Raw genomic sequence first — 22,679 nt, forward strand, 5'->3', positions numbered from 1 at the left:
TGTCCAATCACCTTATTAAATGCTCAGTTTTTCAGGTATATTTTTCAGATTGTTTTCACACATCAAACAAACCACTCTAGGGTTTCCTTGGAAGCAGACTGAGACCACCTCAAACAGGTGGACCAGGATGTGGTTGTTTGCGCCCAAGTTCGATTCCGGTGTTCACACAAACCCAAATTAATCAAGGGGGTAAATTATCCAGCATTCCATTCAACTGGACTAAACAAACCTGGTGTGATTGCCCTTGGTCTAGTTACATAATTTATGGGGGAGGTTTGTGTGTCAACAAAATCTTCACATGACCTCGCCTTATGGCGCATTAACAGGGGTGACAGTGGCTCAGGAGGTAGAGAGGTTGTCTGGTAATCAGAAGGTCCTTGAGCAAGACACTTAACCCCCAGATCCCAATAACCAGGTTGATACCTTGGATGGTTGCCTCTGCCATCGGTGTGTGAATGTGAGTGCATGGATGAATATGAGGCATAAATTGTAAAGCACTTTGGATAAAAGCGCTATATAACTGCAGTCCATTTACTAGGGCTGTACCCGACTCAGATATGTCTTAGTCTATGTCTATGTCTTGGATTCGGCATCTAAATACGACAATTTGTTTTATATATTAAGAAAATTTATTATATGTAATTATCTGGTTATTAGGTTATACTGGACACCCTGCGTACAGTCAGTATTGAGACTTATCTCAGGCCATGCTATCAAATGAAGTTAATCAACATTTTGTGTTTTATTTACCTTGGTGTGCCCAAACTTGTAGTCTTCGTGTTCCACATCAATTGAACCAAGCAGCTTCTCAGAGGCCTTCTTGTTGTCCATGAACTGACCATCAGGGATGACACTGGCATTCAGTATTTTGTACCTTTTGTGAAAGAGTTCATGGTCATGTTCAGCACGGTAGTTGTAAGTTTCAAAGTTTGTTGAGAGTTAATGGATACCTCTGCTTAAAGTCAGCATAGATAATTCTGCTAGGGAATCCCTTTCTGCAGATTCTGATACCCTCCAGTACACCATTACACCTCAGCTGGTGGATAACCAGGAAGTTCTGCATCAGACCTACAGAGAAGATTTTTTAATGATTATTACGACAATGTAATGACTCATTACCACTACACTACACTAAATCACTAAAGCACATCATAATAAGACAAACATTATGTTAACTGTTAGTGTACCTGGAGTCTTAGACTCATTGGGAATCAGGCAACGCACAAAGTGAGGATGGGTGGCCCTCAAGTTGGTCATCAGCTTGCCCAAGTTCTCCTGTAGATACATATCAAAACCAAATATTATTAATGAAAAGCAATTATTTGTATTTAATTCCAAAAAGTCACAGTGTTGTTGTTACATCATACCCTGAACTGGGAGGACACAGTCTGCATGGAGCCACCCTTCTTCTTGCCTCCCTTCTTTGCGCCACCAGTCTCTATTAATTTGATAATACATAATCAGTTTATAGATTCAACATTATTATCTAAATAGAATTATGCTGGTTGTTGGACAATGTAATTTAATTGATAGTATTGAAAATACATGTTGTATGACACAGAGGATACTTAGAAGTTTGGATAATTGTCTCTTAGACCAAAGTAAAAAATTTAATAATCACACTTTAAAAAGTACATTTCTCATAATGACGTACCTTCAACTGCAGCAGGATACAGTACAGGCAGCAGTTTAACGGAAGACTTATTGTAAAGCTGCATCACCGAATCGTTCAGTGGATCCTTGTTCTTGTCCAGCCATCCAGTGACGTTGTAATCCACAGTTCCAGCATAGTGGACCATGGAGAAGTGGGCCTCAGCCTTGCCCTTGCCGGGTTTAGGCTTCTCAAATGCTATGTTCTTGCCCATATGAAGCTAGAGTCAGATGCCTTGGGGAACATACACTCCTCTTCAAGGATGGAGAAGATGCCCATGGGCTTTATAAAAGTGGAAAAGAGATATACAGATCATTTAGACACACCTTGTGGCATTCTAAGGAATATTTGAATAAGTCACAACGTTATGGTGTACCTTCTCAATGAGCTCAATGCAGGCAGCCAAGTCCATGCCGAAGTCAATGAACTCCCAGATAATACCCTCCTTCTTGTACTCCTCTTGCTCCAGGACAAACATGGTGTGGTTGAAGAACTGTTGCAGTTTCTCATTGGTGAAGTTGATGCAAAGCTGCTCCATGCTGTTGTACTGTCAGTGGGGGGGAATATATTAGCCTAATCTCCTACATTACTTGAGGAAATGTCTTTCCATGAAATTAGGCAGTCCATAGATTGCTATAATTGCATACTTACATCAAAGATCTCAAAACCAGCAATGTCCAGCACACCAATGTAAGACGATCTTGGCATCTTTGTGTCCAGCTGCTGGTTGATACGGATGACCATCCACAAGAACATCCTCTCATAGATGGACTTGGCCAGGGCCATAACAGAGTTATAGACCTGAAAAAAGTTATTTGATTTAATTAAATCACATGTATCTACATACATTAGCACTCCAATGCTGTCAGTCTGCCACTTTCACACACACAGTACATTTCGCAGAGTAAATTTGACTCAAACTGAGTACATTTTACTCAAACTGAGTAAAATTTTACTCAGTTTGAGTAAAATGTATTCAGTTTGAGTAAAATTTACTCTGCAAAATGTACGGTGCACTCTCCAAAATGTTACTTTGGAAATAGTGTATACAGGAAAATGTGAAGCAACATATTTGCTGTGACCTACCGGTATGTGTGAAATACATAGAAGGGGACGGATGTAATGTATCTTGCTCACCTGAGGCACAGTCTGTCCCTTGGTGACATACTCGTTTCCGACCTTCACTTTGGGGTAGCACAGACCCTTCAGCATGTCAGCAGAGTTAATGCCCAAAAGGTAGGCGATTTTGTCAGCCTCTGAAAATGTGTATAAAACGCATTCAGGAGAAATATCCAGGAATATTGGATTCACGATTCATGCCATAGTGTCACACTAGCATATTAGAGAGACAAAATAATGCATTATACTGAGTTACACTAGCATAGCAAAGTGACAGCATAATGCCATAGAGTCACACTAGCATAGCAAAGAGACAAAATAATGCCATAGATACACTAACATAGCAAGGAGACAGCATACTGCCATATAGTTACACTAACATAGCCAAGAGACAGTATAATGCCATAGAGTTACACTAGCATAGTAAAAATACATCATACTGCCATAGGGGTACACTAGCACAGCAAAGAGATAGCATAATGCCTAGGGTTCAGCATAGCAAAGAGACAGCATGATGCCATAGCACACTAGCATAGCAAAATATGGAATATAATATTTGATGCATTATTATAAATGATGGGAAGCAACATAAGGGTTGGGTTGAAAAATAGTGAACATATATTTTAATACTCACCCTCTGTGCCATCAGCCTCAGCCTGCTCCTCACGCTGCTTCTGCTTGAACTTCAAGTTGCCATGGTGAAGCACAGCACCAGTCAGCTTCCAGATATAATTCTTCTCTTCACCACTGAAGCCCAGAACGTCAATAGCATCCTGGATGAAAAGAAGTTGAAATAAGTAAAAGAAAAAATATATAAGAATGTCAACCACATGCAGACAAGTGACCAATAGCTTGATTGTGGACTAGGGGGTTGTCACGTATGTAGGTTGTTCATTATCATTATTGCCATATTTTTAACACCATGTAAACATCAGGTTAGTATATGTAATGTGTTATTTTGTTTATGATGTGATGTGTGTCATCTTCTAAAATCCCTATTTTCTTTCTCCCCTTCCCAGATGCCATTCGTCTCACTGATTGGGCTGATTGCACCTGCTGATTGCACCTGCGGGCAGTCAGTCTGAGACGTTATTAACCTGGAAGATGCCACACATCGGGGCGCCTCATTGTGTCACTTGCCACACTTAAAGGCACACTTGTAGAGCAAGGAAAGCTGGATATGTCAGCAACGTTTCTTGTCAATTAGAATTGTGGTGTGGAAGTAAGGCCTTCTAAATTTGAGCTTCATAGTGCTTCCTTCAGGCCAACTCTGTTTTTTAATTAAAATGTTTTGGATAAGTGTATAAGCGATCATTGCTGTTGCTTTAATGCACTGTATTGACTTGCTTTCCACCTTGAAAATGCATGCTACTACGTACTTCCAAGATGGTTCTTCTGTGTAACAAACCATCTGACGGGTCAGGTTAATTCTAAGTAACACGTCTCTATCATTTACCATCTTATGGCAATTTGAGAAACTGCATATGTAATGTAATTATTGTTAAATTAACATTTAAACATATAAAATAATATAATAAGTTGGAACATCTGTAGGTAGATTACTACACATCACTCACATCAGTGGCATCCAACTCCGCTTTGTCATCAATGCTGGCCACAGTGATATGACCCTGACTGCACATGGGGAAGTCATAGGGGTTGCTGGTGATGAGACACATTTCTGGTGTGGAAACACATAGAATCAAATAAGTTAGACTGGATCTGCTTCCGTCAAATGATTATGGACCATTGTTGTTGACAATTAAGATTAGTTATATCAGTTATCAGTTATTCAGCTCACCAATCAGCTCAGGCTTGTGGTTGGTCATCATCTGGTAGAAGATGTGGTAGCCTCTCTCATCTGGAAGCTCACTCTGGACTTCTCCAGCAGATCTATGAGGTTTGGTCATAATAAATATCTAGCCTACTAATAATGTCACTTGTTTAATTTTGTGAATGTTATACTTACATGTTTCAATATCAGCACTGGACAGTTTGCCAGTTGGGAGGAAGTGGATTCTGATGAATTTACCCTTTTCAGAAGAACACAACAGTGTTATTATTGTAGTATAACCAAGTAATGCCCAAGTTATAGTTGATAGAAAAGAAAATATTTAACTTACAAAGCGAGAGGAGTTGTCGTTCCTCACGGTCTTTGCGTTACCATAACTCTCCAGCAAGGGATTGGCTGCAATGATCTGATCCTCCAGTGACCCCTATAATTACATTTTCACATTTTAACAATCATATCAGTAAATGTCCACTTTTTGTTCAAATGTCTGTGGTTTCCATTTTCAGTATATTCTCTCGGTATTTTACCTGGATCTTTGATTCTTTCTTCTTCTCTCCACCAGCACCACCTCCCACTGCAATTGTGGCAAAGTACTGGATGACACGCTTGGTGTTCACAGTCTTTCCGGCACCAGATTCTCCACTGTGTGTAGATAATTGAATTAAGAGAAACTCACAAACTAATTTCAATCATTTTGATTATATTGATATTTTTGATGAACAATATATGAGAAACCTACGTGATAAGAACAGACTGGTTCTCCCTATCTGTGAAAGGTAAAGCAAATACATATTTATTATCTGTTTAACCAAACCAAAAATAATAATTCATAGGATTTTCATGACCAGGACATACCAGTAAGCATGAACTGAAAGGCGTTGTCAGAGACAGAGAAGATGTGGGGTGGGGCCTCCATACGCTTCTTGCCTCTGTAGGCATTTACAACCTCCTGGTCGTACACTGGGAGCCACTTGTATGGGTTCACAGTGGCACAGAACAGCCCAGAGTAGGTCTGAAGGGGAATAGAGATTCAGGAAAAGTTACAGTAGGCTATCTTAAGGGTCATTATTTAATATTGCACCTTTTACTTATATTTGCGAATATCTTACATAGATCATCCATGCGGCATAATGCTCTTTGAGTTTTTACAACACAGAGGCTTCATTGAGATGGGTCATCATGGCCATGTCCTCAATTTTGTCATACTTGGGAGGGTTCATAGGGTGAACATCATCCTCCTTAGCGATTCTCTCCTGAAATACAGAAACACAATTTCAGTTTACCGACTCATCTGCAAGTTGTATTGCTTTGAATTCTGTATGAAACACTACAGCCTACTTTACCTCCTGAGTGTCAAGCACTTTGACAGTGACTTTGCCACCGTCTTTCTTCAGGATCATACATTTGAGGTACAGCTCCTCCTTATCAGCCACGTAAGCAGCGGCCTTACCATCAAAGGGTGCGGTCTGAGCCGCAAGCCTCTCAGCCTCTGGCTAACGAAGGTAAATGGAGGCCTTGCCATAAGCGGCCATCTCTGCGTCCGTACTCATGGTGGCGGCTTCATGTTGATAGACAAAGATTATTTGTAGATTAAGGTGGGTGCGAGCACAACTCAAACTATTTTAAACAGTCTCTTACCGGGTGCACATTACAATAATAGAAAGAACTACCAGAACTCAATCTCATGCTGCCCATGCAATACAATTATTACAAGGACATTTTCCGTGCGTGCTGGTAGTTCCTTCCATAATTGACAGACAAAAATAAACCATGTTATCTTTTATCTTATGTGTATATATTTTTAGATGTGAAACACCTCATAGACACTCATGAAGACATTAAAGTATACATTTTAATGTCAAAATTATTTGCACCTTTAACTTCATAAACTTTATCCTTGTTCATTTTAGTTTGAACCGATCAAACCAAAACTCAATTCAGCAGTACAATGGATGTGATCTCATGACGCCCCGTTTTTGGCAAGAGATAACTATATTGCATGCAGTGTATTGGTAAATCAGCCACATCTCCCCTATAACAAAAATAAATGTTAGTCTTGTTTTATATTGTAGTATATTATTAAACAAATTATACAACCTACACTAGGACCACATTATGAATGTGGAAACAAAACTAAATTCACCCTGAACCACCACTGGTGTAAACATGGCAGAAGACTATTGGAGAATAGTGGCCGGTTGTAGGATGTTCTTATCTTACCTTGTTCTACTACCCGATCACAGAAGAAGAGATCACTTTTCACAATCTACAACCCTGCATGAGAGAAGAATCGTGTATATATGTTACAATATTTGAAGGATGGGAGGTATACCAAATATGAAGGTATACCGTCAAAGGTATGGATATTTACTATACAGCCATCCATGATATATACATACTGTATCAGGGCCGGACTGGGGAACTAATTCATACCGGGAGATATAGCGCGAAATATAGCCCCAATCAGGCCACTTTTTAAGTGGGGGTCTGGGGGTCCCCCATCCGGAAATTTTTAGTTACAAAGACTTAATTTCCTGCATTCTGGTGAATTTTAGTGCATGTGAATCACAAACTAATGAGCCAACAATTGCTTAGTACAATGTACTGTTATGAACCTCAAATAAAAATGTTGTGGCACTAGCAATGGTACTCTCTCCACCTTCAAAAAGAAAAAAGCAAGAGCACAACATATTTTTCTATTTACTATTATAATACAGTTAACCACTCTCTCCACCTATTCAAACAAGGCAAGAGCACAATACCATATTCACTTTACTGATGCACTACCCATCAACAGTTAAAATAGCCCTTTACACAAACATTAAATAACAGACCTTTCATTACAATACTATAATAACAGTAGCCACTGCCAGAATAGTGACACATGTATCACGTGTGGTGAGCACACGCATGCATGCACAACAAAGACAGAAGATTGCGTTTTCTCAATCATTTTAACTATAAAATGAGCTCAAAGTATGAGCTCACTGACTGATATTTCCAACAAAAAGCATCAATTGTCAAATAATATTGATCACATTAACTAGACTAGATGTTTTTGAGGAAATTAGAAAGGGAACAACAACTTAACCCTTGTGTCTGATCAGATTCTTATTTTTTTGATAACTTTGCAGTGATTATGTTTGTAGCCAATGTAGCAAAGGTGTGTAATCTTTGAATTATCTTGGAATTATTTTGACTCTCTCTTTCATAAATTGTTTATTCAACTTCAGCCCCAATCATAACCACCACATATTGTTTTTTGTAATGTCAGATTTAACAACTCCTTTTGGAAGTGTGCCATCTGCCATTCCATTCGCCGCCTCCACGGTCAATCAGTTGTATCGCCTGGTCCCGCCTCCACCAATCACAAGCGGCAGCACGGCTCCATTGTGTGTGTGTGTGTGTCCGCGTGAGGGAGAGAGAGTCAGATAGTTCTGCAACTCTGTAGCAGACAGTGAAATCCTGGTTGTTCCCCACCCACCTGGTTATCTAAAAACTATCGCGCCGCGCTGCCGCCACAACTAGAAACAATGGCCTGGCAAAAAAATTAAAATAAAATAATAATAAAAAAGATATAGAATATTTCTTTTTTTTTATATAATTTTATTTTTTTTATCTGTGCAGGCCAGGCCACCGGGAAAACTCCCGGTGCTCCCGATGGCCAGTCCGGGCCTGTACTGTATACATATATACAAAATATACATATTATATGGTTTAGTTCATTCAAAAAAAAATCCTTTCACAGTATTTAAAGAAAAGCAATATAGAAATGTTTTATGATATAGCACTATGATAATTGCATTAAAAGATAAATATACGTAAATATGTCATGTAACATAGTAATTTGTACTGGAAAACAATATACTGTAAAATAACATTATACAGTCAAAACTATAAGACAAATATTGTGATGCATATGATTAGTCAACATGTATAGCACTGAAGCATCTCACCATGCAATACCTTCACTGTGAATGGCAGCTGAAGCATCTGTGTCACTTACCACCAGCTGGAACAGATCTCCACTCCACTACCTCCATCTCTCTCTCAACTGTCTTATATAGAGCTCACTCTGCAAGTCATGCAAAAACTAAATATGGGCATCTCCTCAAATGTTTTTTGTTCTATATTAGCTTTTTTCATCATCACCCACTTTTGTGGTGCTGTATCATGTTCCTTTGTACTAGGTATTTCTATATCTGCCCATGTATTTCATTCACCGTATGTGAAGATACTTTGACTTATCATGATTAGATCCAACAGAACTCTCGCTGACTTAATAATTTTGTTCATACTTGAAATGCAGCCAATTTAATATTGCATTAATAATGACTAAAATTGCTAAATAGTTTATTTTTAATCAAGTGAGGAATTTGTGTACTTGATTTACCAGCTTCCTATTCACAGACATTTTCATTTAAGTATGCCTTTTAATGGCACAATGAATGCCTTGTATTTTTCACACTGTGTCCTCATAGACCTCATAGTCCTCATAGTCCTCAAGAAATTATCCCAGTTCACGGCTGGTAACCCTGCCTCCTCATCATGTAATGATAGAACATTTGTCCAGGCGATGCTGCAGGCTCTTGAATGTGCCCTCCAAGTTCAGTGAAACCCTCACTGTACCCCCCTATGTGCTTGTTGTGGGCTCATGGTTCTCTGTGTTGCCTTGCCTGAAGCCAAGACCTGATGTCAAGCTGGTGTCAAGCTAATGGATTTAATTACTACCATCACACCACTGATCTGTGAACACCCTTCAGCTTACACAGCCATAATTTATGTCGGAGCAAATTGCATCAAACTCTGTGAATCTGAACGGCTAAAGGATGACACTCATTAACACTACTGGACTTTAGCAAAAGATGCATTATCAGTGGTCCCGTCTCCTCCCCTCGCTACTGGAATGTAATGTTCAGTATAATCCGTAGGTGTCACATCTGGCTGAAAGGCTACTGCTGTTCCCTGGGCCGACCATTTGTTGAACATTTTACGGCTTTCTGGGACAGAGATGATCTTTTCTCAATGGATGGTTTACATCCAAACAGAGCAGGTTTTTGTATTCCATCGAGGTACATGGAGTATGGACCTTGCTCTGAAGTCCTGCAATGCGATTGGTGCTTGATGTAGAGTGGGTCTGAGCCATTTTAATTATTGTGTTTCTCTTGTCTCTAAAACACATGCACTTTTGAACAATAGACCTTTGCTGACCTCACCTGCCTGTCTGTCGCCTGCTGACCTCACCTGCCTGTCTGTCGCCTGCTGATCTCACCTGTCTGTCTGTTGCCTGCTGACCTCACCTGCCTGCTCACCTCACACTGGTCTCGCATGCCTGTTGTCTCTGACCACACATGCCTACTTGTTGCCTGCCTGTTGTCTCTGACCTCACATGTCTACTTGTTGCCTGCCTGTTGTCTCTGACCTCACATGTCTACTTGTTGCCTGCCTGTTGTCTCTGACCTCACATGTCTACTTGTTGCCTGCCTGCCTGTTGTCTCTGACCTCACATGTTTACTTGTTGGCTACCTCCTGCCTTTTGTCTCTGACCTCACATGTCTACTTGTCACCTGCCTGCTTGTTCTCAGCTTCTCAGTTTTCGTTTGTATATATAGTGATATAAATATGTCTACATTCATGTGACATAACTGCATCATATATAGTCTGATAGCCGAGGTTGTTCTGAAAAGAAAGATGTACATCACTTCGTTTCTATAAAAGTTGACCTTGGACTTGAATTTGGTATAAAAATATAGGTTGACAAACGTATCCTGTGCCTTGTGTTCTTTGTTTGGGTTTTCTTGAACACCCAGAACAGATGGGGCCTACATCTGGGATTGTGGTAGGACTCTATAGAACATCATCTGCAGATCTGGTTACCATTGATGACCATTGATGTTCTTTCTTGTTTTTCTAATGATTAATTAATTATTAAGTGATTTTAACCTGAATTGGCTTAACAGCTCATCTGACTATTTGAGGTTGGTGGTTGCCTTAATTTAGCTAAATGAATTACAGAACCCAGAAGGCCAAATTTGAAAGAATGTGCTAAATCTATTCTTATTGATTTATTATAGCCAGTGGTGTCTTTGAGTTTGTAATCAGTGACCACTCTCATACAGTTACATGGAGATATCTCAGATATTTGAATGATCAAGCCTGATTAAATGACGTTTTCCATAGTGATTTACAATATATAAAACCGAGATCCCTCATGTGCAATTAGCACTGGATTAATTTATTTTTGTAAAAAATGTATTTAAATTATATTTAAGCATGCACCTTTAAAAAATGTGTGGGAAAAAAAGTGCAATAAAGAATTTAATTTAAGTACAGTGTATAAGGTTGCACAATAGTTTCATGTTGAACACGAGAACATGCATGCACGCACACACACAAACACACACACACATACACACACACATACATACAGTGATGTGAATGATGCATCTGTTTCTAAGCTGGCCCCAAGCTTTCACCGCACAATTTCTTTTATAATAATAATAATAATAATAATAATAATAATAATAATAATAATAATAATAATAATAATAATAATAATAATAATAATAATAATAATAATAATATTATTATTATTACGGTATATATATACATATATATGTCATAGTGGCACTGCCCCCGGCCCCTATACCAACCATTGGAAACCACACTGTGCCCTGGCGAGGCAGATTAGTGGCCGGGCTGCGTGCCAGGGAATGTATTATGGCATATGGCAGAGGGATATGTGAAACCCCCTACCACTGACCCGACAGCATGTCTACGCAACTGTCCCTGCACATGGTAGCAACTACATGCAACACCCAGTCACACGTGTGCTTTAGCCAACCCGGTCAGCAAAGTCACATGGGCTACCTGTGGGCGTGTTAGCAACTAGGTGCAACATACCCTAGAGCAGTGGTTCTCAACCTTTTTACACCAAGTACCGCCTGAGAACGTAGCTGGCTCTCCAAGTACCACCATATGACAGACGTTAAAATACAGTCTATTCAGCTATGCACAGTTCACGCAGGAGGCAAATGTATTCCTAATACCATTATTTATTGTTACATTTTGTCAGACACAGCCACAATGTACAAAGGGGTAGCACTAGAACTAGCAAACTCTTCCACACAACTCATACAATGCAAGGGGCATTGAGCCCATAATAACTAACATCCTCACCATAGCAAGTGAGAAAATGAAGAACAACTGTATTTCAGCAAATGTACTTAATTCTCTCTCTCTCTCTCTCTCAGCAAGCAAGTGTCCTTCATTCTCACACACACACACACACACACACACACACACACACACACACACACACACACACACACACACACACACACACACACACACACACACACACACACACACACACACACACACACACACACACACACACACACACACACACACACACACACACACACACACACACACACACACACACACACACACACACACACACACACACACACACACACACACACACACACACACACACACACACACACACACACACACACACACACACACACACACACACACACACACACACACACACACACACACACACACACACACACACACACACACACACACTGGGGAAATAATTCAGGCTGGGAAATATAGTGTGAAATATAGCCCCAGTCAGGCCACTTTCTAAGTGGGGGTCCCCCACAAGGAATTATTTTGTTACAAAGACTTAATTTCCTGCATTCTGGTGCAGGAACTTTTGAAAATGTACCCTTTAAATGCCAGTGTTTGTGATGGGCATCACAAATTATTGTAAAAAAAATAGAAAAACACATATTCAATACATTTTCGAATTGTAACCCTTTAAATGCCAGTTTGTGTGATGGCATCACAAATTATTGTTAAAAAAACACACAAAAAGTAAAATATTTTCAATATATCAAATGCAAAGTAAATTTTTCTGGGGGGGGGATTACAGGCTAGACATGTGTCAATGATTAGCAACAACACAGATTTTGATGGATTTTTTTTGTAATGTCAGATTTAACAACAACTCCTTTCAGAAAAGTGGGAGTATTTCATTTTGTATCTGACATTACAAAAAAATTAAAATGGTTATGATCAGGGCTGAAGTTGAATAAAAGATTTATGACTGTTTAGACTACAGTACATTCATCTCTGTCACAGTGATCTCCTGGTTGTTCCCCACTTAGGTTATCTAACTATCGCGCCGCCGCAACTAGAAACACTGGCCTGCTTCTAAGTTCAGTGGCCTGACTGCGTCTATTCTTAACCCAAACGGTGCATGCGTTTTGCGAATCTGATTGGCCACTGACGTTTCTGGTCATGTGACATGTGCGCCCAATCGCGTGACGCGCCCATTTCTGGCTCTAACAGCCTGCAAACTACCTAACGCCTAGTTTATCACTGGTTAAGCTTAGGTGACTCTTTCGAAGTTGGTTAAGGTTAGAGTTTGGAATCAGGGGTGGCGTTCTATCGCCCTGCTCTAAGACAAACTCTAACCTTAACCAACTTCGAAAAGAGTCCCTAAGCTTAACCGGCGAAGAACTTGCCGTCACACGATTGGTGTGACCAGAAACAGCAGTGGCCAATCAGAGCGCTAAACGCGAACGCGGAAGCATGCACCGTTTGGGTTAAGAATAGACGCGGCCTGACTGCAAAAAGAAAAGAAAAGAAAAATTATAATCTATATATATATATTTTTTTTCAAGTACCACCAGCAGTACCACCAAGTACCACTAGTGGTACGCGTACCACAGGTTGAGAACCACTGCCCTAGAGGACTAAATGCATGAGTGACTGATACATTGTCCTGACTGCAATAGTCACAGACAACTCCCGGGAGCATTAGCAGCCCTGTGCAATATTCCCTACAGGGAACCCAGTCTGTCCGTTAGTCCATTGAAGGGCCACCCACTCTCGGCCAGGGGATACGGAGATAAGTCATGCCGGGCACTTTATCCCATCTGGCCGATAAAGCCTCACAGACTACTGCTGGGTGTGTTAGTAACTAAGTGCAGTACACTCTATGGGGGACCCTACCTGGTTAGCTGGATTTATCCAAACCCCCCGCTCAAGGGCCACTGCAGGGGTTCCCAAGCTAAGCAAGCCCCGGAGGCCCAGCGTTGCACCCGTAGTACGGCAGCCCCTCCTCGGTACTATGGCACCAATTTAGGGGAGACATTGCATCTGCAGAGATTGGGTCTCATTCCCCAATATTTTCCAAAGAGTTCTCTTGGAAGACTTATCTTGGAACCGACTGAGACAGAATCGACGACAAGTTCACTGTGATGCCCCAACGCGTCGGGAAGATGTCTTAACACATTCAGCGCCAGCCACGCGGGGCGCTAAAGGGCTCCGTATGCCAGCGTCCACTTCAATGATAGAGCTCTCATATTTGCAAACGCATAAACTATGTCTTAAATTATGTGTCTAATCTGGCCGTTGCTTATCAATGACTTGTTTGCAGTCAACATTGTCGAAACGGATTGTTTTTTAATAACCCTTAGGAGTCACGCTGGAGCTTTGAACCCGTCGGCGGACAACAAAAGAAATTCGAATCCCTCTTAGATGCTCAAAAAGGACATCTTTTCAGAAATCGATAAAAATAGAAAAATTGCCATTTCTAGTGCTTTGACATGTAAGGTATAGATCCCCCAACTTGCTAAACCTAATACGACTTGTAAATACGTTTAATTCTTGCTAGATGGTATGCTTGTAATAATCTCCATTTGCGATAAAAACTACATCGCGCGTCACATCCATGGACGCGCGCACACACCAACAGCGCATAGGTGTTAATCACTGAGTGATCTAATATGCATATTCTTCAGCGCGAGAGGGGGGGGTTGTGTTTCTCACTGTCTGTCGTTGATAATATAATCTGGTCCTGCATTATTATTATTATTATCATTCTCTCTCGAGAATACACGGGACCCGACGGAACGTTAATTTATGTATTAAAAGTAGTCTTATGCTTTTCATCCTCGCCAGTGTATATACCCACGTCGCGCTAAAACAACATAAACTACTGTATGGCAGACAGAGTGCGTGTGTGTACGAGTTATGAGTTATCTCGCAGTTCATTCAAGCGCGCATCACGGTCATGACAGCTCTCTAGAGTAGAACGGTGCGCTCACAGGGGCGTAGCTGGAGATTCTGGGCCCCTGAAAGAAACAATTTGTGGGCCCCCCAATCTATTAAAAAATGTGGGGCCCCCCATCTATAAAAAAATTTGGGGCATTTGCTGGGCCCTTGGAATCATCCTAACCCCCCCCCCCCCCCCCCCCCCCCCCAGCTACTCCCCTGCACACACACACACACACACACTCTCTCTCTCTCTCTCAAACAGAGAAATCAAAAGAAATCAGTACATTACAGAAGGAATTTCTTGTACAGTCTAGTACAGTGGTTGACAATATTGTCACAAGGAAAAATGAATGGATTGATGTTGTAGTCTGAAAAAATGCCAGGAAATGCTCAGAGAATTGTTGCATATATAGAACACAAATGTAGTACATTAGGCATATACTGTAGACACCACATATACTGTAGACACCACATATACTGTAGACACCACATATACTGTAGACACCACATATACTGTAGACACCACATATACTGTAGACACCACATATACTGTAGACACCACATATACTGTAGACACCACATATACTGTATAGACACCACATATACTGTAGACACCACATATACTGTAGACACCATATATACTGTATAGACACCACATATACTGTAGACACCACCTATACTGTATAGACACCACATATACTGTAGACACCACATATACTGTAGACACCACATATACTGTAGACACCATATATACTGTATAGACACCATATATACTGTATAGACACCATATATACTGTAGACACCACATATACTGTATAGACACCACATATACTGTAGACACCACATATACTGTAGACACCACATATACTGTATAGACACCACATATACTGTAGACACCACATATACTGTAGACACCACATATACTGTAGACACCACATATACTGTATAGACACCATATATACTGTAGACACCACATATACTGTATAGACACCACATATACTGTAGACACCACATATACTGTAGACACCACATATACTGTATAGACACCACATATACTGTAGACACCACATATACTGTAGACACCACATATACTGTATAGACACCACATATACTGTAGACACCACATATACTGTAGACACCACATATACTGTATAGACACCACATATACTGTAGACACCACATATACTGTAGACACCACATATACTGTAGACACCACATATACTGTATAGACACCATATATACTGTAGACACCACATATACTGTATAGACACCACATATACTGTAGACACCACATATACTGTAGACACCACATATACTGTATAGACACCACATATACTGTAGACACCACATATACTGTAGACACCACATATACTGAATAGACACCACATATACTGTATAGACACCACATATACTGTAGACACCACATATACTGTAGACACCACATATACTGTAGACACCACATATACTGTAGACACCATATATACTGTATAGACACCATATATACTGTATAGACACCATATATACTGTAGACACCACATATACTGTAGATACCATATTTCTTTCTTTCTTTCTTTCTTTCTTTCTTTCTTTCTTTCTTTCTTTATTTCTTTCTTTCTTTCTTTCTTTCTTTCTTTCTTTCTTTCTTTCTTTCTTTCTTTCTTTCTTTCTTTCTTTCTTTCTTTCTCTCTCTCAAAGTTCAAATCAGGCATTGGACTGGCGTATGACTCTGCGTATGACTCTGTCATGTCCCTGATAAAGCCAGCACACCTCAAGCAAGTACCCATGGGCAAGGGATATCATTTGTATGTCGATAACTTTTATACAAGTCCAAAGCTTTTCAGGGATCTGCATAGCCTGGGTGTCGGAGCATGTGGAACGTACAGAGACAACAGAAAAGAATGCCCCCGCACAGATGTGAATGCTCTCAAAAAGAAGGATGCTAGGGGCACCATCAGGTGGCTAGGTGATGGCCCACTGGTCTTTGTGAAGTGGATGGACACACGTGAAGTCTCTGTTTGCTCCACAATCCACGAGTCATTCGCTGGAAAAACTGTGCTGAGGAGAATAAAAAACAAGCGCAGTGAGACCTGGTCCATTGAGAACATTGCATGCCCAACACCTGTCCTGGAGTACAACAAGTACATGGGAGGCGTTGATTTGTCTGACCAACTCATCCAGTACTACTCTGCACACCACAAGACCATGCGATGGTACAGGACTTTGCTCTATCATTATCTGGACATTGCCGCCACTAACTCCTACCTTCTTCACATGGAGCTCTGCAGAGAGCAGCAGGTGCAGCCGATGACCCACCTGGTCTTCCAGCAGGAGCTGGTAGCTGAGCTGTGTGGCATCACAGTTGTACAGGTGCCAGTGGACAATCTACCCACAGCACCAGTGGACCGCCTACCAAGGAACCATTCACCTGTTGCGATCACACAACAGGCAGATAAATCCCAGAAGGCCACGGCTGGCCGCCTGTTTTGCGTACATTGTAAGATGAAGACCCCCTGGAAGTGCGGTGAATGTGGTGTGGCCCTCTGTCTCATTCCAGACAGGAACTGCTTTTTCACATATCACTTAGTGTGATACAGAACAGGCAGATACAACCATGAGGAGACACCTATTTTTTTTATACATGTGCATAATTTTATTTTTTTGGAGATTTTGCCTAAATTCATTGTGGTCGCGCTCTCTGCCAAATATCATATGAGGCACCTTGTATTACTATTGTAATCCAAAAGTGATATATAGGGTTGTTCATTGTACAATACAATTGATACAGTTGATGTTTCTTGTTGATTATTATTCTCTATGTGTTTTTAATAAAATTGTGTGATATTCTATTCCAGTTGTCTTTGGTCTTGTTTTCTCTGGTTATGATCATGTTATTAGTGTGTGTGTGTAAAAAAAATAATTAATAATATAATTATTATAAATGTCGCTCTCTCTCTCTCTCTCTCTCTCTCTCTCTTGAAATCTACAGTTACACATTGCTGTATTTAGTGAGGTAAATGAGTACAAGACATGTTTCACAGACACACACACACACACATACACACACACACATACACAGACAGACAGACACACACACACATTTACATTTACACATTACATTTACATCTAGTCTAGTTTGCTTATTTTTTTTTGATATGGTACAGTACTGTAAATACAGACACAGACACACACACACACAGAAACACACACACACACAGGCTAGGCCTCCTGCTGGGTCCATTCACCGGAATAACAAAGGAATGACTGGGCCTTTGCTCCAGGTGTGAAATGGTTCTAGTGACAATGATCACATTGAATTCTGGGAGTGTAGTTCTCTCATCAGATAGCTGAATGAACTTGGATCTAGCTCAAGTCCTATACTGAAAAGGTGTTAGGATTTTACCAGAATGTTTGATAGGACATTGATTGAAAACTATCGTCTCAAATTTGACAACTGATGGCTTATTTTGAAGGTATGAATCTGTAATTCTATATTATGTAACAAAAAAAAAGGGGGAAATTCTCAGGAGGAGGAGCTCTTTAGGTTAGACTGTTAATTAACTTAACTTAACTTAACTTTTACGCTCGGTTTGGTGCAAACAGTGGCACTGCTAGCCCAACGGCTAGTGACGTCACTGGTGCGCCGGCTGTTGTGGAGGGGGGGGGGCATCCGCGGGGGGGCGGGGACGCTCTCTCATTGACGGTACACAGTGTGAGAAGAGCATTTATGCAGGTGAACACCAGGAAGGCTGCTGGCCCAGATGGAATAACAGGACGCATACTTAAGTCCTGTGCCAACCAGCTAGCCCCTGTGTTCACCGCCATATTCAATAAATCCCTGGCGGAGTCGGTGGTCCCTGCCTGCTTCAAGATGTCTACCATCATCCCTGTACCGAAGAAACCCTCCCCAACATGTCCAAATGACTACAGACCGGTGGCACTCACCTCTGTGGTCATGAAATGTTTTGAGAGGCTGGTCAAGGACCACATTTGTGCCTCCCTCCCCAGTGATATGGACCCTATGCAATTTTCATACAGGACAAACAGGTCCACTGACGACGCGGTCTCCCAGGTACTGCACAGCACCCTCTCCCACCTTGACCGTCAGAAGGGGGGCTATGTAAGACTGTTGTTCATTGACTACAGCTCAGCGTTCAACACCATAGTCCCCACCAGACTGGTGGACAAGCTGATCGAGCTGGGTCTGAGCTCCGCCCTGAGCGCCTGGGTACTGGACTTTCTGAGTGAAAGACCCCAGGCGGTCAGGGTGGGGGGTCAGACCTCCAACACCATCACCCTGAGCATCGGGTCCCCCCAGGGCTGTGTTCTAAGCCCCCTGCTGTACTCACTCTACACACACGACTGTGTGGCCAAGTTCAGCTCCAACTCCATAGTGAAGTTCGCCGACGACACAGTGGTGGTGGGGCTGATCTCGGACAACGATGAGAAGGCCTACCGGGAGGAGGTTGAGGTACTGGAACGCTGGTGCCAGGACAACAGCCTGCTCCTGAACATTGGTAAAACCAAGGAGCTGATCGTGGATTATAGGAGAGGACAGCAGGAGACACACACACCACTGATGATTAACGGGGCTACCGTGGACAGGGTGAGCAGCTTTAAGTACCTGGGGGTCCACATCTCAGAGGATCTGACATGGTCAACACACATAGACACAGTAGTAAAGAAGGCGAAACAGCGCCTCTACCACCTGAGACAGTTAAGGAAGTTCAGAGTATCGGGGAAGATACTCCAGTCCTTCTACTCAGGAGCTGTAGAGAGCATCTTGACCGGAAACATCACTGCCTGGTATGGAAACAGCACGGCACAAGACAAGAAGGCCCTACAGAGAGTGGTGCGCTCAGCCGAGCGTACCACGGGTATTGCACTACCTCCCCTGCAGGTTCTATACAACAAGAGGTGCAAATCCAGAGCCTGCAGGATAATGAAAGACCCTCACCACCCCAATAACAGCCTGTTCCAGCTGCTGAGGTCAGGCAGACGCCTGCGAACCCCAGCTACTAGGACAGAGCGGCTTAGGCTCAGCTTCTTCCCCCAGGCCATCAGAGTCCTGAACAATGAACATTGAGTACCACTGTAACACTTTAGCATGAGCGGGCACACACTCAGGCCGCACGCACCCTCACTTATTGCCAAAAGGAAAGGCCACTTTAAATTAGTATTAGCAACAGTAACAGTGTATTGCACTACTATTACTACTACTGTTAACTGTCAACTGTTACCCGTCATTGCACAAATTTATTGTTACCTACTACCTGTTATTGCAAAATTTTATTGAAAATTTTTTTTGTATTGGATTCTATTATATGTTATATGTTGTACCAATTGCACATCGTTGCGGGCAAGACCACCCGCATTTCATTGTATATCCGTATGCCGTGACAAATAAAACTCTTGACTTGACTAATTTAATACAATTTTTTTAAGTTTCAGCAAAATATAAAGATTCTGTGATAAACGCCCTTTACTGGAATATTCTGGAATACACAAAAAACATCATTTTTCGGCCTATTTGTGAATCGTTTTCAAATAAACGCTAGATTATCGATAGTATGTGTACTTATGCACGCTATATAAGCAGGCTGAAAATCGAATCTCTTATTTCCTGATCGCACAGACACACACACACACACACACATATGGCACACGCTGATATCTCTGTGAAAAAAGGTCGGATTATCCTAAGACTGGTAAAATAGTAGTAGTAGTAGTAGTAGTAGTAGTAGTAGTAGTAGTAGTAGTAGTAGTAGTAGTAGTAGTAGTAGTAGTAGTAGTAGTAGTAGTTTATTTTTGTTTCAGTCATCATCACACACAGTGCAATATACATCATCATTTAGCAATATTTCATTATTTACAGTGACTGAAAAAGGTACAGACTGAAGCATAGTGCTTATATGTGCCTATCCTATATTCTTACCAAAAAATACAATTATTTTTTTTACTCCAAAACAGTATTCTAAAGAAAAGAAAAAAAAGCAAGCAAAACAGTATTATTCACCCTTGTAGTTTTTCAAAATTTAGCTTTACAAAAAAAATACAAAAATGTAGATACCAAAACAGTATTCTAAAAGAAAAAAACAAAACAAAACAGTGTTATTCACCCTTGTAGTTTTCAAAAATAGCTTTACAAACCTTTTTCTTAAAAACCAAAATCGAATTACTCATTCTTAACTGTATATCCGCATTGTTCCACAAGTTAACCCCAATAATAGAAATACACCTCCTTTGAATCCCTTTCTTAGCTTTCTGAACAGTAAATTTACAAATATCTCTCAAATCATATTTTCTTTCATGTGTTGAAAAAAACCTTTGCACCCCATCTGGGAGTAACTTTGCTTTAGCTCTGTACATTATTTGCATAGTTTTATAGTAAACCAAATCATTAAATTTCATAATATGAGACTTTATAAACAATGGATTTGTGTGTTCATAGTAACCAGCCTTGAAAAGGTTCCGAATGGCCCGCTTTTGCAGTACGACTATTGGATTTACTGTATTTTTAAATGTCGACCCCCATACTTCCACACAGTAAGAAATGTAAGGAAGTATAAGTGAGCAGTAAATTATGTGCAAGGCTTTGTAGTTTAATATATCCTTACATTTATACAATATTGCTACTGATTTAGATATTTTTCCTTGAATATAGTTAACATGTTGTTTCCATGTTAATTTCTGGTCAATAACTACCCCTAGAAATGTTATCTCAAAAACTCTTTCTATTTTTACATCACATATTTTTAACTCTATCTCCCCCTCTATTTCTCTTCGATTTCCAAAAACCATAAATTTAGTATTCTTAATATTGAGAGACAATTTATTAACATCAAACCAAGTTTTGAAAGTTTCAAGCTCTCTTTCAATATCAGGCAACATTTCCTTTAAATTACTTCCTGAACAATATAAATTTGTATCATCTGCAAAAATAACAAACTTTAACAGTTCAGCAACATTGCACACAGGGCCGCCTGGGAGAAATGCGAGGCCCTGTGCGAGATTTAAACGCGAGCCCCCCCCCCCAAAAGGTTAAAAAAAATAAAAATAAAATTATATAATTTTTTTTTTTTTTTTTTTTTTACACAGTCAACATATTCGTAAATAATAGCGCTGCCCGAGGCTGGGCATGATACAGTCAACATATAGCAAGAGAGAGAGCGAGAGAGAGCTCCCATTCTACAGTCAATATACAGTGTACAGAGAGAGACACATTGGAAAGAAATTGAAATGCTATTTGGCCCTAAACAGAGAGTACACAGTGGCAGAATACCTGAGCACTGTGACTGAAGATCCTTGACTAGGTACAGACTCAGCGAGCACAGCCTAGCCATCGAGAAAGGCCGCCATAGGCAGACTGTGTGTGTTAGAAAGAGAGAGAGAGAGAGAGCATGTGTGTTAGAGAGAGAGAGCATGTATGAGAGAGATAAGCAAAGATGACCCCCTAAAGGATATTCAACTTTTAATGAAAGAACAAAACAGAAGGAAAAGATAACTTCACAAAGGCAACATGAATATACATAGATCCAAAAGGACAAAGATCAACACTTAAATCCAAAGAGAAGAGGGTCTATACCAGAGAAAACAAAGCAGCAAGGAGCCAATGGCCGACAGCTAAAGGCTAGCCAGGTAGGCTACTGACACCAGGCCACACACAGCTTTGGCCAACGGCCCAACGCTACCCAAGCTACACAAACGACCAAGACAATGAATTCACACACAGCACATGTCGTATCTCCAAATGTTGTGAAGTAACATATGGTTTGCCTGGAAAAAAACATCGTTATTAACAAAACATTCGGGAGGGGAAGGAAGGAAGAGTGGGGTAATGTCATGATTTTCATTAATCTTACCTGCACCAAGGAACGCAGGGCGAAAGGCCGCAACACAGGTCTCCACGTTGACGAAAGGCCTCTTGCTGGCGGGACAAAAATAACCCCCTGCTATTCTCACGGCTAATGTCAATGGTCGTAGCACAAGCTAACAGCTAACTCAAGGCTAACTGATAGTATCAAACTTACGTTCCCA

At 40.9% G+C, this 22,679-nt stretch overlaps 1 protein-coding gene and 1 pseudogene across 2 annotated transcripts in view; both read right to left on the reverse strand.

Moving 5' to 3' along the window:
- Window positions 1–9,892, reverse strand: part of LOC311236441 (myosin heavy chain, fast skeletal muscle-like) — a 30,164-nt pseudogene extending 20,272 nt beyond the window's left edge. The window contains exons 1-19 of the transcript in view: window positions 9,863–9,892; window positions 5,906–6,055; window positions 5,717–5,815; window positions 5,418–5,574; window positions 5,302–5,329; window positions 5,096–5,204; window positions 4,894–4,986; window positions 4,740–4,803; window positions 4,572–4,663; window positions 4,348–4,451; window positions 3,405–3,543; window positions 2,789–2,907; window positions 2,303–2,452; window positions 2,028–2,198; window positions 1,655–1,933; window positions 1,368–1,438; window positions 1,188–1,275; window positions 951–1,068; window positions 751–874 (exon numbers count right to left, since the gene is read on the reverse strand). The product of the transcript in view is annotated as a myosin heavy chain, fast skeletal muscle-like (transcript). The remainder of the gene's footprint in view (window positions 1–750; window positions 875–950; window positions 1,069–1,187; window positions 1,276–1,367; window positions 1,439–1,654; window positions 1,934–2,027; window positions 2,199–2,302; window positions 2,453–2,788; window positions 2,908–3,404; window positions 3,544–4,347; window positions 4,452–4,571; window positions 4,664–4,739; window positions 4,804–4,893; window positions 4,987–5,095; window positions 5,205–5,301; window positions 5,330–5,417; window positions 5,575–5,716; window positions 5,816–5,905; window positions 6,056–9,862) is intronic.
- LOC311237278 (myosin heavy chain, fast skeletal muscle-like) overlaps window positions 1–22,679 on the reverse strand; it is a gene marked incomplete at both ends in the record, with an annotated part of 213,478 nt that overhangs the window by 134,159 nt on the left and 56,640 nt on the right. The window lies entirely within an intron of this gene.

The sequence above is a fragment of the Notolepis coatsorum genome (genome assembly GCF_963971535.1).
Source record: "Notolepis coatsorum genome assembly, chromosome: 11".
NCBI lineage: Eukaryota > Metazoa > Chordata > Actinopteri > Aulopiformes > Paralepididae > Notolepis > Notolepis coatsorum.